Raw genomic sequence first — 12,194 nt, 5'->3', positions numbered from 1 at the left:
GCGTCAGGTTGTTGCCACTGCCGGGGGAACCGAGGGCCAAGGCTCAGAGCTAGCCTGTGACCTCGGACAAGGACACAGCACACTTGGGTCTCAGTTCCCTTTCCTGTGAAACAAAGAGGTTCCCACCCCGGACTTCCCTGTTCCCAAGAGTGTGCCAAGAGGACCAAGCTGGGGCCAACTCAGGCATTTTTCAAAAGTCTAAGGCGGGGGCAGCTGGGGTGGCTCAGTCGGTTAAGCGTCTGACACTTGATTTCAGCTCAGGTCACGATCTCACGGTTCATGGGTTCAAGCCCCATGTCGAGCTCTGTGCCGACAGCTCGGAGCCTGCTTGGGATTCTCTCTCCCTCGCTCTCTGCCCCTCCCCCGCTCACACACCCTCTCTCTCCGTCAAAAATAAATAAACTTAACTTTAAAAAAAAGGGCTTCTACAGGGCAAAAACCCTACAAGGGATTTTTCCTGGCAGAGAGACTGGAAGTTCTGGGGTGCGCTAAGCCCCTGTTCCGAGGTGGTTGTTGAGAAACTGTCCAGTCTGGACGTCCTGAGTCAGACGAGACGGTTGACATCCATCCTCCAGACGTCGAGTGTCACTAGAGAATACAAGTCGGGGCACTGGAGAGAAGCCTGGCCTGATCAGCCTGGAGGTCAAAGTCAAGGTCACAAGAGCGGGTGAAGCCAGTGCCTAGCCAAGGACCAACCTTGGGCCAACGTCCAGCACGTGGGGAAGCCCTGCGTGCAGGGGTGAAGCCCTGGGTTTGGATCCAGCCTCGCCCCAGCTCTGAGGGTGGGTGCCTCAGTTTGCCACGTGGGGACGATAGTAACTTCTGGGTGCGGTGGCCGAGCTGTGGGCCCTGAGGACCTGTGACCTGAGCGCAGGGCCTGTTCTGACAAGAGCCACCCAGCTGACAGCTGTGCACTGTCGCCAGCATCCTTTCACGAGTCCCTGGGTAGAGTCAGGGGGTGCCAGACCGGGGGGGCAGCTGGGCCAGAGGGTGGAGTGGGGCGCACAGACGGGGACACCAGAACCAGGCCGTGAGGCGCAGCCTGAGGCCCCCTCCCCGCGTAGCCCCAGCCCGCGGAGCGGGTGCGGGTCCGAGGCACGTCCGTTCATGGCCCCACGCCCCTAACGGGCCATCTGTGCTCCAGGCCTCGGTCAGCGGCAGCGAGGTCTGAGACCCGCCTGCCCAGTCCTGGCCCCTTCGTCTCGTGCAGGCATCACAACACCCCTCAAGCCCCTCGTGCCCTAACCCCCGCTCGCTGTGTTCTGCCTGGGGGCCCCACCTGACACAGGCACCTGCAAGAGACCTCGCCCTCGCCCCTTAGAAATGCTGCCTGACCAGGGCGCTCCCCGGGGGCTGCACCCAACTCTGCAGGCAAAGGCGGGCGTCGCACGCGTCCACATCCTGACCTGGAGGCCCGCGGGTCGCCAAGTCAGTAAAGTGGCCCAGGCTCCTCGTAAAGGCGGGAGGCTCTGTGCACGGGGTGGGCGGGCAGGAGACGCGCAGAAGCGTGACCTCTCAAAGGAAGCTCTCCCTCCCTCCCCCGGCACCCCCACCCAGACACACAAACACTTTAATTTTTTTCTTGGTGAGAAATCAGTTTCCAAATTGCTGTCTAGAGTTCAAAAAAATAAATGAATAAAAACAAGTGAATACTATTTCTAAAGCTCACCTGTTCAGTTCTGGTATTTCTAATGCACGTAGGCGAGCCCGAACCCAGCTCACAGACCTACTGTGCCGTCTAATTCCTGACAAGTAGGAGAAGGAGGTACCCAGGACTGTTGTTGGTGGGCTCAATGAAATCCTCCCAGAAGAAACACCCCAGCGTGTCAGTATGAAGGGGGGAGGGTATGACATGCTTCAGGCATAGACACAGATCATGACATGATTTGATGGGGAATAAAATAGTCTAAACACCCCAGTACTCAGAGTAACAGAAGAAGAGTTGTTTCTGGAAGAAGAGAGGCACGGGTAAGTGCCCCTGGCCACGGAGAAAGAACGGGCCTGCACACCCTCCAGGGCGTTAAAAGCGAGCTCAATGTCACTTCCTGGAAACGCTTAGCCAAGACGTCGTGACGCATAAAATAAACGCATCCTTTAGCACGGGGACGGGCCGTGGACGTGCCCTGTGTAGTCACAAAATGAATCCGTGTGTGTTCCTCCTTTTCCTCAGGGCTAGCTAGGGCGTGGGGGTGGGGGCCGGGTTAGATGCAGCGACTTCTATCTTGCAAGCCCCCTCTGCGTCTGGACCTGGGGACGGGTGTGGGGGCGTGGGGACGCGAGTGGTCGTCCCGGACAGGACCCGTGAATGCACTGTCGCAGGCGTGGCTCAATGGGGGGGACAGGGTTCTCGCCTGGCTGAGCGGATCTTGCTGAAACGGGGCCTCAGTTCCCGGCATGGTCCGTGGGGAGTACCGGTGCCCCCTCCCCGCCCCGCCCTGCCCACCGCCCCGTGAGGTCTCTGGGAGGACCGGGTGAAGGCACACAGGGAAAGCCGCGCTCGCAGTTTCTCTGAAATCCCTCCCCTGGTGTCTCCTCCGCCAGGCCTCCTCCCGGCGGGCTTTCCCTGCCCCACCGCCCCCTTTATGGGCCGCTGCCCCCCCAGGCTCTCCGGCAGCACCCTTCAATGCCCTCTTGGCTCCTGTCACTGTGTGACTTAGCCGGCTCGTTTCTGCCCTGGAACCCCACCGGGCCGGGCAGGGGTGCGTCGTGAGAACAGCGCCCCACCCGGCCCCGCTGCGTCCCAGCCCCTGTATCCTGTGTGCACAAAAGGCCGCAAATGTGCTTTCACAGGTGGAGGTCTCTGAGGCCGGGCACATCCCCGGAGACCGCTGGAGGGGCCCGCAGGGATGGACACTGTCTGAGCCCCACTTGCCGTATCAGTCGGCGGGGACGGCCCAGGTGACAGAGTCCACCCTCTCACAGTCTGGAGGCTGGACGTCCAAGGTCACGGGGTCGGCAGGCTCCTTCTGAGGCCTCTTTCCCTGACCTGTAGATGCCGCCTCTCCCCTTGTCCTCCCGTGGTCGTCCCCTGTGTATCTGTCATGTCTTCTTGTAAGGACACCAGTGAGTGGCCTCTTTGATGACCCCATCTCCAAACACAGTCACATTCAACACACGTTGGATACGAGACTTGACGTATGCATTTGGGGGTGTCGGCCCCCCCCACAGCCCACGCGTACGCTCTCTCTCATTTTTACTCTGTGCCACAAACATGTGGTTCTTATCAACGCTGGAAGGCATTCTAAATTCACCTGCGCCGCACAAATCCCAGGATGCCGGGGCAGGGGAGCCGTAAGGGGCACGCCATCCGTGAAAGCGGAAGTGGGCTCACGTGGAGAAGTGGGGTGCTGGCTGGCCGGGTCGGTGACTGGCCCTGCTCTGCGACACCCACCTCCGCTGGGGCTCGGCGGGGGCTGCCACCTTTGAGGAACGGGACCTAAAGGGAGCTTAGAATCTGGCAGGAGAAAGAAACAAGATCAAAAGTAACAACTATCTGCTCCCACTGTCCTGGGATCGTTGTCAGCAGAGAGTCAGCACCTGCTGACCCAGTGAATCAGAAGAATGATGCGGCGATCGCAGGGTCAGAATAACGATACGGCGGGGGCGCCTGGGTGGCTCAGTCGGTTGAGCATCCGACTTCAGCTCAGGTCATGATCTCGGGGTTTGCAAGTTCGAGCCCCGAGTCGGGCTCTGTGCTGACAGCTCGGAGCCCGGAGCCTGTTTTGGATTCTGTGTCTCCCTCTCTCTCTGCCCCTCCCCTGCTTGTGCTCTGTCTCTCTCTCTCTCTCTCTCTCTCTCAAAAATAAATAAACGTTAAAAGAAATTTTAAAAAAGAATAATGATACAGTGACAGCAGGGTCAGAATAATGATACGGGGGTCACAGGGTTGATGATGGGGGTGACAACAGCCAGCACCTGACGTATGTCCTCCACATGCCCTGCTGTTCTAACAACACTACGAGGCAGGGACTGTCATCCCATCTCTAGGGGAGGAAACCGAAGTACAGAGAGGCTAAGTAGTTGGCCTGAGGTCACACAGCCTGGGAGGTTCAAGGCCCGGTGGCTGCTGGCCAGGCTCATTCCTAGCGCATCAATGGGATCCCTACTTGGGATACAGTCCGGACCCGTTTCTGACCCCCTCTCCTGGGGACACACATGCTTCTGGCTCCTTCTGCAGCCCCTCCCACTGCGGCCAGATCCCTGCCAACTCCCAACCTCACAGCTTATGAACTCGGCGTGTTTGGCCTCTGGAGCAACATGGGGACCCAAATTCCTGGTGCAAAGTTGTCTTGCACGTGAAATGAGAGGCTAATGGGAAGCACCCACCACTGTCGCTGCCAAGAGCCCTGGGCTCACAGCGCCCGCCCCCGCCGGCCCCTGCCCCCCGCAAGTCCCTCGGGGCTCCCAACAAGGGACGGAAGCTCCCTCCTGGGGATCCAGCACCCCCAGGCTCCTACCACTGCCAGCGGGTGCAGACCACTCCAACACCAGACGATCTACAACCAAAGTCCCGCTAATTAGATGGCAGGTGGACGGCTGAGAGCGGGGCCCCTCTTATAGCCAACCCACAATTGATCCGATGACCTGTGTCATGGCAGCATTGTGGTCTCAAGGACACTTTTGCCCTGATGAAGATTGGGTTTGAGTCTGTAATACCTGCCTGTGGACCAGGAACGTGGAGCCTACCCAGGGTAGGACCCTTATCTCCACGGAGACCCCCCCATCCCCCACTCTGACCCCTGCCTGGACTCCCAGGCGGGATCTTCTCACTGGCTGCCTTCTGCCCGTCTCCTCCCATTCACCCAGCACCTGCCTGTGCTTTTGTGCTCGGCTTTGACTGTCATTATTCGAGAAAACATGGGCTGAATAGACACTCTTCCAAAGAAGACGTCCAGATGGCCAACCGACACATGAAAAGATGCTCCACATCACTCAGCATCAGGGAAATGCAAATCGAAACCACAATGAGACGCCACCTCCCACCTGTCAGAATTGCTAACATTAAAAACAAAAAAAAACTTGGGGCGCCTGGGTGGCGCAGTCGGTTAAGCGTCCGACTTCAGCCAGGTCACGATCTCGCGGTCCGTGAGTTCGAGCCCCGCGTCGGGCTCTGGGCTGATGGCTCGGAGCCTGGAGCCTGTTTCCGATTCTGTGTCTCCCTCTCTCTCTGCCCCTCCCCCGTTCATGCTCTGTCTCTCTCTGTCCCAAAAATAAAATAAACGTTGAAAAAAAAAATTAAAACAAAAAAAAACAAAAAAAAACAAACAAAAAAAAACAACCAAGAAGTAACAAGTGTTGGCGAGGATGCGGAGAAAGGGGAACCCTCATGCACTGCTGGTGGGAATGCAAACTGGTGCAGCCACTCTGGAGAACAGCGTGGAGGTTCCTCAAAAATTAAAAATAGGGTCGCCTGGGGGCACCTGGGTGGTTCAGTCAGTTGAGCGTCTGACTTCAGCCCAGGTCATGGTCTCACGGTTCGTGGGTTTGGGCCCCACACTGGGCTTGCTGTCAGCACAGAGCCCGCTTCAGACCCTCTGTCCCCTCACTCTGTCCCTACCCTACCGGCTCACTAGCTCTCTCTCTCTCTCAAAAATAAATAAACATTGAAAAAAATAGGGGAGCCTGCGTGTTTCAGTTGGTTAAGCATCCGACTCTTGATTTCGGCCTAGGTCATGATCTCAGGGTTGTGGGATCAAGCCCCACGTTGGGCTCTGTGCTGAGAGTGCAGAGCCTGCTTGGGATTTTCTCTCTCCTTCTCTCTATGCCCCTCCCCTGCTCATTCATTCTCTCTCTCTCTCAAAATAAATAAACATTTTTTAAAAATAGAACTACCCTACTATCCAACAATTCCACTACTGGGTTTTTACCCAAAGAAAATGAAAACACTGTTGGGACGAGCAACTGGGCTCGACTCCTGAAGCAAAGACTACATTGTATGTTAACTAACTTGAAAATAAAGAACTACTAAGAAAAGAAAAACAAAATGAAAACACTAATTTGAAAAGACATGTCCACCCCTGTGTTTATAGCAGCATCCTCTACCAGAGCCAAATTATGGAAAGAGCTGAAATGTCCGTGGAGTGATATATGCACACAATGGAATACTACTCAGCCATCAGAAAGAATGAAATCTCGAGTATGGAATGAGAGTTTACTACGCTGAGCAAAGTCGGAGAAAGACAAATACCATATGATTTCATTTACATGTGGAATCTGAAAAACAAAAGAAGAGACAAAAACAGTAACAGACTCACGAATCCAGAGCGCAAACTGGTGGTTCCCCGAAGGGAGGGGGTCGGGGGGCGGGTGAAATGGTGGCGGGAAGGAAGAGGCAGCGACTTCCAGTTCTAGAATAAACGAGCCACGGGGAAGAAAAGCACAGCGTGGGGCACAGAGTCGATAATACTGCGCTAACGTGGGGCAGCGACGACACTTATCAAGAGGAGCGACGCTCCGCGTGTAGAATTGCCCATCAACGTGTCGCGCACCTGAAACCAGCAGACCGCTGTTTGTCGATCACACTTCAATAACCTAAACAACAACAACAAGCAGAGCTGCGTTGCGATGCCTGTGAACCGCCTGCTCCCAAACAGGCTGGGGAGCCCCCCCAAGTCCCAGGCTCCCCCCTCCCGGTCCCAGGCCCCCCCTCCCGGTCCCGGCCCCGCCTCCCGGTCCCGGCCCCGCCTCCCGGTCCCAGGCCTCCCCTCCCGGTCCCCGCCAGTCCTCGGGCCCCCCTCAAAGTCCCAGGCCCCCCCCTCCCAGTCCCGGCCCTGCCTCCCGGTCCCGGCCCTGCCTCCCAGTCCCAGGCCTCCCCTCCTGGTCCCCGCCCCCCGCCAGTCCTCAGGGCCCCCCCTCCAAGTCACAGGCCCCCCCTCCCAGTCCCGGCCCCGCCTCCCGGTCCCGGCCCCGCCTCCCAGTCCCAGGCCTCCCCTCCTGGTCCCCGCCCCCCGCCAGTCCTCAGGGCCCCCCCTCCAAGTCACAGGCCCCCCCTCCCAGTCCCGGCCCCGCCTCCCGGTCCCGGCCCCGCCTCCCGGTCCCAGGCCTCCCCTCCTGGTCCCCGCCCCCCGCCAGTCCTCAGGGCACCCCCCTCCAAGTCACAGGCCCCCCCTCCCAGTCCTGGCCCCACTTTCCAGTCCCAGGCCTCCCCTCCTTGTCCCAGGCCTCCCCTCCCAGTCCCCGCCAGTCCTCGGGCCCCCCTCAAAGTCACAGGCCCCCCTCCCAGTCCCAGGTTCCCCCCTCCAAGTCCCAGGCCCCCCCTCCAAGTCCCCGTCCCCCCGCCAGTCCCCGGGCCCCCCCTCCAGGTCCCAGGCCTCCCCTCCCGGTCCCAGGCACCCCCTCCCAGTCCCGGCCCCGCCTCCCGGTCCCAGGCCTCCCCTCCCGGTCCCCGTCCCCCGCCAGTCCTCGGGCCCCCCCTCCAAGTCACAGGCCGCCCCTCCCAATCCCAGGATCCCCCCTCCAAGTCCCAGGCCCCCTGCTGCTGGGCCCATTCGCCAGGACACTGGAGCGGGGTCCCCACCTCCAGCACTGGCTAAAGCACCCGCATCCACGTGCCTGCCCTCTGCCTGCGACGCACCAGGGCCCCTGTTGTCCTGTCCCATCAGACATCTTCGCTGTGCAAAGCAACACCGGGAGGGCCACCCTGGGCCACATTTCCCCAGTGGTGGCCTTCAGGCCCCGGGCGCACCCAGCCCCTGACAGCTGGCTCCCCGGCCCCGCCCAGCCCGTGGCACAAAGAGCCCCAGGAACGTTGCTCTCCTCCACCCAGAGGGGCTGGGCTGCTCTTGCAATTTGCTTTGGCCAACGGGACGACGGCAAAGGTCGTACAAGACGAGACGCTAACTTAAATGCCACTTGAAAATGGCTAGAATGATCCATTTTATGTTATGTGTATTTGACCATGATTAAAAATAAACCAATCCGTTGTTTAAAAAAGAAGTCGCTTTAAAAGGACCTGCTTGTGGTCCACCACGTGAACGACAGGTCTGTGGCTGCTGGGGGGCATAGAGTCCCATTGGGGCGCCTGGATGGCTCAGTTGGTTGAGCGTCCGACCTCAGCTCAGGTCATGATCTCGTGGTTTATGAGTTCAAGCCCCACATCAGACTCTGTGCTGACAGCTCGGAGCCTGGAGCCTGTTTCAGATTCTGTGTCTCCCTCTCTCTCTGCCCCTCCCCTGCTCACGCTCTGTCTCTCTCTGTATCAAAATAAGTGAACATTAAAAAAAATACATAAATAAAATAGAGCCCCATCATCCCTGTCAGCCACCGTGAGGAAAGCGAGGCCGCTGACCGCCAGCTGGGTGCAGAGGCTGGTGACCCTACCAGAGCCAGAGAAGAACTGCCCAGCCGAGCCCGGCCTCACTGCCAGCCGCAGAACCACGGGCCAAATACGTGGTTATTCTCTGCCACTCGGTTTTGTCTGCCACACACTGAGTACCTGCTCTCCACCAGCTCACACTGGGAGGGGTCTCGACACATTCTCCTTCCGACCTCAGGGTGGGAGACGCACGAACACGTGTTTCCAGGAAGGAAGAAGCACGCTTTGTCATTCGTACTGTGTGTGCTGTGTGTGCTGTGTGTGTGTGCTGCGTGCGCTGTGTGTGTGCTTTGTGTGTGCTGTGTGTGTGTGCTTTGTGTGTGCTGTGTGTGTGTGCTGTGTGTGCTGTGTGTGTGTGCACTGTGCTGTGTGTGCTGTGTGTGTGCACTGTGTGTGTGTGCACTGTGTGTGTGCGCTTTGTGTGTGTGTGCTGTGTGTGTGTGCCGTGTGTGTGTGTGTGTGCTGTGTGCGCTGTGTGTGTGTGCCATGTGTGTGTGTGTGTGCTGTGTGCGCTGTGTGTGTGTGCTTTGTGTGTGCGCTGTGTGTGTGTGCTTTGTGTGTGCACTGTGCTGTGTGTGCTGTGTGTGTGTGTGTGCTGTGTGTGTGTGCCGTGTGTGTGTGTGTGTGCTGTGTGCGCTGTGTGTGTGTGTTTTGTGTGTGCTGTGTGTGTGTGCTGTGTGCACTGTGTGCTTTGTGTGTGCTGTGTGTGTGTGCTGTGTGTGTGGGCACTGTGCTGTGTGTGCTGTGTGTGTGTGTGCTGTGTGTGTGTGCCATGTGTGTGTGTGTGTGTGCTGTGTGCGCTGTGTGTGTGTGCTTTGTGTGCTGTGTGCTTTGTGTGTGCTGTGTGTGTGCTGTGTGTGTGTGCTCTGTGTGTGCACTGTGTGTGTGCGCTTTGTGTGTGTGCCATGTGTGTGTGTGTGTATGCACTGTGTGTGTGCTTTGTGTGTGTGTGTGTGTGTGCTGTGTGTGCTGTGTGCTTTGTGTGCACTGTGTGTGTGCTTTGTGTGTGCTGTGTGTGTGTGCTGTGTGTGCTGTGTGTGTGTGCACTGTGCTGTGTGTGCTGTGTGTGTGTGTGCTGTGTGTGTGTGCCGTGTGTGTGTGTGTGTGCTGTGTGCGCTGTGTGTGTGTGCTTTGTGTGTGTGTGTGTGCTGTGTGTGCTGTGTGCTTTGTGTGTGCTGTGTGTGTGCTCTGTGTGTGTGCTCTGTGTGTGCACTGTGTGTGTGCACTGTGTGTGCGCGCTTTGTGTGTGTGTGCTGTGTGTGTGCTGCGGTAAGAACAGAGCTCAGGCCTGGTGGTCTTGTGTGTCTGTACAGGGCACAATGGCAAGTGGGGACTGGGGAAACGAGGGCAACTCAACGTGACACCTGTCCCACGATGGCCTAGCACCACCCAGAGCGCCTGCCCCACCGACTAGTGTGAGAAGTGTCACAACGGAGGCGGAGTGCCACCACACAGGCGGGTGGCACCCAGGGAGCAAGGCCCCGACTTGCTGCAAAGGCCAGAGTCTCAGGAGAGGCCAGCGGACGTGGGGCCAGTGTGTACACACACACACACACACACACACACACACACACACACACACTGCTCCTGCAGAAGGTGCAAGAAACACTCCTGGGGCCAAAGCCACGGCCCCGTCCGGCCCTGACCTAAGTGGGGCCCCGCAGCCTCACCGAAATCCCAACCGCAGCCGTAGCTGCTCTCCAGAGGGGCAGGTGACACCGGTTCCCGGCCAGGCCCTGCCTGCCGTCTCCCTTGTCCCCCGAGCCTGCGAGGTGGAGAGGCCACCCCACATCATAGGTGAGAAGGGTAGACAAGCACGTCCTGTCCTCACAACCAAGGACTGGACCAGGGCCTCGTCTGAAGGTGACGCCATCTGACGTAGAAGGGCCGTAAAAACGCACGGAATGCTCTCCCTCTGTGTCAGGCCATCTGGGCTGAGAGTTGGGGACCGAAGCCCGTAGGCTCCATGGAAGATTGATATTTATCCCTCAGTCGAGGGGTGCGTTACAGAGCGCTCACTGGCCCCCTTCAAGGACACGGCCCCGTGGTCTGTAACTAACTCCCCGAGCCGCGGGACGTCTCCGTGGCCCCCACAGATCCCCCTCGCCCGCGCACCAGTAATCCTGCCGGCCCCCGACACCGCCCCCAGGCAACCTCAAATCCACCTCCCGTCTCTACAGACGTGTCTCTGCCACTCAGAGCACTCACATAGGCGGTGGCCGCACCGTGTGGGGGCCACGTGCGTCCCAGACCCCGGACCCTCTGCGTGGGGCAGCCATCTCCCTCCCTCCCTCTCGTGTCACCAGCCACCGGGGAAGCACCTGTGGACAAGGGGCCGTGGGAAGGAAGGGAACCCTCCCGATGCCCCCGCCCCCTGCTGTCCACGTGGCCACCCAGCATCGCAGGCTTTGTGAGCCCACCGGGCCCACGGCCCCTGCGGCCACAGCAAGTGTTCTCCGGGCGACCGAGGTTTGGGAAATGTTGGGTCTGCGTCTAGACCACGGGGAGCACTTCAGGAGCATGGGATGGGGAAGGCTGTATCTCCTGAGGACGTGGTGGTGGCTGACGTGGCTCCAAGGTCCCCTTCCCTCCGCCTTTTCGGTCAAGTGCGACAGCTGCTCAGAGCCCTGTCCCCTGCATGTGGTCAGACCTCGGGTTAAAATCTCCCCTGTCGCTGGGGAGGCATCCCGAGTAGTTTCATCTCCGTGGACTTTACCGAAAGGTAGGTAAGTTCTCACTGACTGATCGTGCCCTCTGGACACACCACAGGTGCCACGCTGTCTGTGGCGGCCACAGAGGAAGTGGGCAGGAGGGTCCAGTACTCCAACTCCAAACCCATCAGGGTTAAATGCAGGCCCTCTGTTCCACTTCAGATGACAAGTCACATGGCACCTCCATGCACTGCACCTGGCACCTCCCACCTGCCCCTGTGTCCCGCCCAGCAGCCATCACCACCCCTGTGTCCCCATCCAGCGGCCATCACCACCCCTGTGTCCCCACCCGGCGGCCATCACCACCCCTGTGTCCCGACCGCCCCTGTGTCCCCGCCCCGGCGGCCATCACCACCCCTGTGTCCCGCCCAGCCGCCGTCACCACCCCTGTCTCCCCGCCCAGCAGCCGTCACCACCCCTGTGTCCCCACCTGGACGCTGTCACTCCAGCCTGGCTTCCATAACGACTGCTGGGCCTCCCTGCGAGGTGCACTCCGGCCCTAGGCGCCCACCCTGGGTGCGGCCGCCACGGGAGGCGAGGGCTGAAGCCGTGGCACCAGCCCCACCTGCCTTGCGGGGCTGTTTCCGGACTCGGGGCTCGTCTGCCACCAGCTCCTGTTCCAGACTTTCACGAAGCCCACAGCGAGGGTGCTGTCCCTGTGGGAGCGCGCATCTCGTTTTATTGTGGAATTTGCTATGAAAGTGGAATCTGTTTCTCAGAACTTAGAACCCAGACAATTTGCAAACTGCCTTCAGAAAAATGAAATTACAGCAAAATCACATTTGCTCTTGAAAACACCACCTTTTGTTTTAATGTTTATTTTCGAGAGAGACAGAGCGTGAGCAGGGGAAGGGCAGAGAGAGAGGGAGACACAGAATCGGAAGCAGGCTCCAGGCTCTGAGCCGTCAGCCCAGAGCCCGACGCGGGGCTCGAACTCACGGACCGCGAGATCGTGACCTGAGCCGAAGTGGGATGCTCGACCGACGGAGCCCCCCAGGCGCCCCAAACGTCATTATCCGTGAAGTGATTAACGCCACTTGTACAACCAGAGAGGGAATCTGGTACAGAAGGAACTAGTGTGCCCTTTCTCATGGTGGCACTACGTCCGGGTTCGATGACAAAATGTTGCGATAAAGCGAAAAGGCTTTTGCTCTCCCCGACATGTGTCT

The sequence above is a fragment of the Lynx canadensis genome, chromosome C2, assembly GCF_007474595.2.
Source record: "Lynx canadensis isolate LIC74 chromosome C2, mLynCan4.pri.v2, whole genome shotgun sequence".
Taxonomy (NCBI): domain Eukaryota; kingdom Metazoa; phylum Chordata; class Mammalia; order Carnivora; family Felidae; genus Lynx; species Lynx canadensis.
Note: the sequence above shows the minus strand (reverse complement) of the source record.